This window comes from Alligator sinensis, unplaced genomic scaffold (assembly GCF_000455745.1).
Source record: "Alligator sinensis unplaced genomic scaffold, ASM45574v1 scaffold787_1, whole genome shotgun sequence".
In the NCBI taxonomy this organism is placed as follows: domain Eukaryota; kingdom Metazoa; phylum Chordata; order Crocodylia; family Alligatoridae; genus Alligator; species Alligator sinensis.
In genome coordinates, this window is record NW_005841911.1 from 1,135,712 (window position 1) to 1,141,069 (window position 5,358).

Consider the following 5,358-nt stretch of genomic DNA (forward strand, 5'->3'; position numbering starts at 1 on the left):
GGTGTTCACATGTGTTAGGGAGGCTGCCTTTTATGCCCTCTTGGTTACTTCTCGATTGACACTAAGACCCCGTGGTTTTCCAGACCCCTCATGGGTCCCGCTCTACAATGGGTACTTCAGGGGCACCCTAGCCTTGGGGGCTATGCATGGCTCCTACCACCCCTTTACCATGCCCCAAGCCTCGCAGCTGGAATAGATGTTGTTCTGTCCAGGTCTACACCCTCTCACTGGCATTCAGGCTCTCCGCGGCCCTGTCTCTCTCCACGCCCTCACTCAGGGGGCCTTCTCAAGCGCTGCCCCCTTCCCTGGGGTTCACCATAATGCTGCCCCCTTCTCCGGGGCTCACCATGCCCGCACTGGGGCTTCTCCACTGCCCCTCTCTGGGGCCGGGGTCTGTGCACCCCGAAAGCTGCGCCCTTGCTGGCACTGGGGTTCTCACACTGCTGTGGGTCCCCTATGAGGCCTCCTCCATCTCCCAATAGCCTCACTTAAACCACCGGTGATAAACAACAACACAAATGCAAGCCCTTTGGCTATAACTTAAACTGAAGCCGCTTAGCCATAACAACATGCCAGCCTACCAGGAAAAACTTCATTCCACGGCCATGTCAGCCGCTGCTCCTTCAGTTAGGCTTTTCCTCTCTTCCATAGCAGAGAGCTCCCTCCTCCTGGGCTGCTGGCAGTGAACTGCCTCTGGCCTCAGCTCCTTAGGTTTATAAGGGCCAGGCCCTGCCCCTTACAGTCAGCTGACTGCTGGCAGGTGTGGGTTGCTTGCTGACTCCAGTCGCCCTGGCAACCAACAGCTGGGCTCCTTATTCACTGCTAGGGCTCTTTCTCTAGCCTTTCCCCTTCTTAGGAGCAGGGCACCTCAGTTAGCATCTGACAAAGTAAATATGAGCTTCAACCCACAAAAGCTCTCTCCTTCTACCCCCATGTTCCAATATATCTTATTCAGTTGGGAAAATAGGCATAACAAAATAGGATGTAGTTCAACAAAGACAAGTGCGAAGTGCTGCACCTGGGGAGAAGGAATCACCAACACACTTACAGGCTTGGGGAAGACCTTCTCAGCTGCGTAGAGGGATCTTGGGAGTCATAGTTGACAGCAAGATGAACATGAGTCATCAATGTGATGGAGTGATCAGTAAAGTTAACCACACTTTATCATGCATTAGCAAGTGCATGACAAACAGGTCCAGGGAGGTGATACTTCCCCTCTATGTGGCATTGGTCAGGCTGCAGTTGGAGTGCTGCATCCAGTTTTGGGTGCTGTACTTCAAGAGGGATGTGGACAACCTCAAGAGGGTTGAGAGGAGGGCCACTCATACAGTTAAGGGCCTGCAGGCAAAGCCCTACGAGGAGAGATTGAGGGCCCTGGATCTCTTCTGCCTCCAGAAGCGAAGGCTGAGAGGTGATTTTGTGGCTGCCTACAAATTCAATTGGTGGGGGTCGGGCAGGGGGGCAGCAAGGAATAGGAGATGCTCTATTTACCAGGGCACCCCTTGGAATATCTAGGAACAATGGCCACAAGCGGATGGAGAGCAGATTTAGGTTAGACATCAGGAAGAACTTCATTATGGTAAGGGTTGCCAGAATATGGAATGGACTTCCAAGGGAGGTGGTGCTCTCACCTACCTAGGGGGCTCTAAAAGGAAGCTAGACATGTACCTGGCTGGGATCATCTAACCCCAGTGCTCTTTCCTGCCCAGGGCAGGGTGTCAGACTCAATGATCTACTGAGGTCCCTTCTGACCCAAACAACTATGAATCTAGCTTGTCTATGTGACAGAAGGCATGTTCAGGGCTGGGTCTAAACCTTAGTCCACCCACCTCTCAATGCAACCTCTTGTACTCCGCCCTCTCTCAGCAGGGCTCTTGCTCACCGCACAATACTGTGCCCCCTTCACTCTGCCATGCTTCCCTTGGAGCAGCTCCCATAGGTTGTCAGGCTTATCACACTCACTCTTTGACTAGTGATGTGCAGCCTTTGGGGCCTCTCCTGCAACCCTCATCTGGGTAGTGGCCAGCCAGTTCACCAGGCATTGAGCTAAGCTTGCCCAGGGCTCCCACCAAGATATTCTATACACACAAACACCCAATATATACAAACATAATCCTCTTGAGTTGGCCCATGTGCTGCCCTTCTGGCTGTCCTTCAGCCCCACTCAACACTTACTAATGCACAGTCCTTCAGGCTTTAAAGACACACTCTACTCTGTGCAAGTCACCTCTGTTCTCATGCCCTCTCTGGGCTACACAACTGACCCCTGACCCTGGGGCCTCCAGGGTCTTACACCCCTGTGGGGCTCAGGTGGCCATAGTCATGCCTGGCCCTCTGACCCACATTGTTGTGGGGGCTGGGATTATTGAGGCACCCCTGCCCAGTCCTGGTATTTCAAAGGGGCTGTCCCACCACAGACAGTCCCACCAGGCCTCCCTTCCCCAGCAGGGAGCAGTTGCAGATCACGCCCAGGACCAGGAGCTTCCATGGCTCCTAGCCCTTAGCTCCAGGGTGTTCCAAGCAGCCACTCAGCCAGGTGGTGTTGGTCCCTCAGCTGCAAGCAGCATACTGCTGTCTCTACCAGGCTTGCCTTTGTTTGAAAATGGCCACCTTAATCAGGCACTTGCTGGCTGCCTGCTCCAGCCCTTAGCACCAAAGGTGCACTGCCACAGTCTGTGAAGGCACAGATCTACCTTGCCTTCTGTATATTTTGGACGTGCCTGGCCCAATCAGTGTGATTGGCCAAAGTGAGCAAAACCTTATCTGTAGAGAAGAGGAATTAACTGTTTTCACTTAAAAACCAAACTACGTATTATAGACAATTATGCAGCAGATCAGGAAAGAATGAATCTAGCATAGCACAACAGAATTATATAGAAATTTAAGGAGAAGCTCTTATCTTGCCAGATAAATTTAGCTTAAAACACGGAAACCTAAAATTAGGTCCACAAATACAGAAAAGATGTTTATACTTTAGAATTATTATTTTAAGGATGCCTGGAATGCAGGAACTCTGGGTTGTATTTCCTTATTAACGGGCACATAATGGATGATCTGTAGAAAAAAATGCTTTTCAAACTTGTTGAATGTGGAGGCAATAGGGTTACTATAAGATATTTTTTGTGCAGACTAATCTGGGAGTTCCCAGAGAAATACTGTATGGAAATCTGAAGAGCCGCACTGTTATAAAACAGTGCCCAGAACATTACCTAAAATTCCTTAAGGGCAGTATTTCTGGAAGCATGTGGCTACGTTTTTGTTTTTTCTTTGAACTGTTATCTATTTTCAACAGAACTTCAAGAAATATTCTAGCATCCCTTCAGGTTACAATGATTTTGAAATAAACAGTTAAAAAAAAAAGTCACTTTAAGTAAACATAGGGAAATCACCATGTAAATTAGACTGTTTATGGCTTTATCAAAATCAGTCATTGCCAACATTTCTTACTTTCAATTCATATCAACTTTAACAGCAACAGCCAAACCAGTTTTTCATCTCTCTTTAGAAGACCATCTGCAAATGTATGAAGTTTTCTTTTGTTTGTGTAAACAATAGAAAAGAAGGGGGTGGGGGGAATCGGGAATATTTATTTGAAGAGAAACCCAAGGCAAGAATTAGAATAAACTTTCTACTTAAAAAACAGTTTCATGGAGTAATCAGGATGAGTTCCAGAAAGTACCATTTGAAAAATAAAGGAAAAAAAGTTATCTTCTGAGAAATGAAAAACACAAATATCGGGTACAATGGTGGTAGGGAATGCAAAGTCTAAATTGCAATGAATACCTTCCATTATAATTTCCTTCAGTAAAGTCAAGGATGAAAGGTCTGTTCCGTCCGCACTCTTCTTTCATTAGAATTGAGAAAGGCTTACTTTTTTACTCCACAGTGAGAGTCTTTGGACATAAGAAATCATTGTACTCCTCTCTCTCTGAAGCTGAAGCTTTGTTAGTTGGAATGTATAAAAAACAAAGGGTTAAATTTAAACCTCTTCTTTTCATTTTAGTCCAGGAAAGTTGTGCCACTGATTTCAATTACATTAAAAACTGGCCAAAAGGAGGAAATCTTTGGACCAGGCCCTCACTGTGAAGACTACCAGTCTACTTGAAAACTTTACATCAAAAGCCATGGCACAACTAGGAGTAGGAACTTATAAACATAAGGAATGGGTTTGAAAAAGCATTAGCATAGCACTGGACTGAAAAGATAGCAAATAGAATGAAAAGCTATAAAAAACAAGATTCCTCTGTATTCTTTTAACCTTGAGCTGACCTGCAAGTGCATCACATATGGCATAAGAAAGAACTTTGACTTGGGAGCAAGGGTATGACAATGCATTCAAAATGACATCAGCCCTTTCAAATATGCTGCACTAAAAGAGATGCATTTTAATGTATTTCCTTTTAATGCCTCTTTGCTATTTCTGTACGTTTAGATCCACTACTTTATTTTCATGGATCAGATCCATAACATCACTCTCCTGGCCTTTTATCCTCTTTTCTATACTAATGAGAAGTAGAAGTAGGTTGTTTCAGCTAAGTGGTGCCTACATTGGGCCAAACACTGCTTGTTTTATTCATCTAAGCAGTCCCACCGATTTCAATGGAACTACTCATCTGAAGAAGGACAGGCTTCCTTGGCTAATGTGGTTATATTCAGACTACTCTGGTGTAATTATTTTTCATTTCTTTATTCCATGTGACCCATGCTGTTCAAAATTACCCAGCCAACTGTGGTTTTTTTGCATTGAGAAAAAGTAAAATATTCTCTGATGCAAATAACACCATTAGAAGAAGTAGGGAGGAGAAAGAGCAGCTGCCACAGCATATTGACTGAGATTTCTGCTACAGCAGCTCATGCTATTTTTCTGTAGCAGCCTGTGTGGTCTTAAACACCTCACTATAGACAACTGATTTACTATTTTTGCCCATACACTGAAGCAATGTCAGGAAATACATTAACAATTTCTCCTCGCCCCCCCCCCCCCCCCATATTAACTCTGCCTTTGGGAAGCTAAACTAGAGGTTCACCTTCATTTTTTATTTTCTTATCACCCTTGAAACAATCCTTCTGCAATAAAGAGAATCCAAATTTGAAAACAGAGTATTTGCTTTAAAATCTGAAGGCAAAGGCTTTGCAGTTTGCCACCTCCCATGCTAGGGCAAAAAGCATCCTGAAGATGACATAACAATTGATGAAACTGGGTCAGACAGTCATTATATAAAAAGAATCTCTGCACACTCATTAAGCTGCAAAAATCAAAATTCCTCAAATCAAGTTGTCAAAAAAAAAAAGAGTCACCTACAGCACATATAGAAGAAATTGCACAAAGAAAATATGTGGAAAAGTATAATAGGGAAA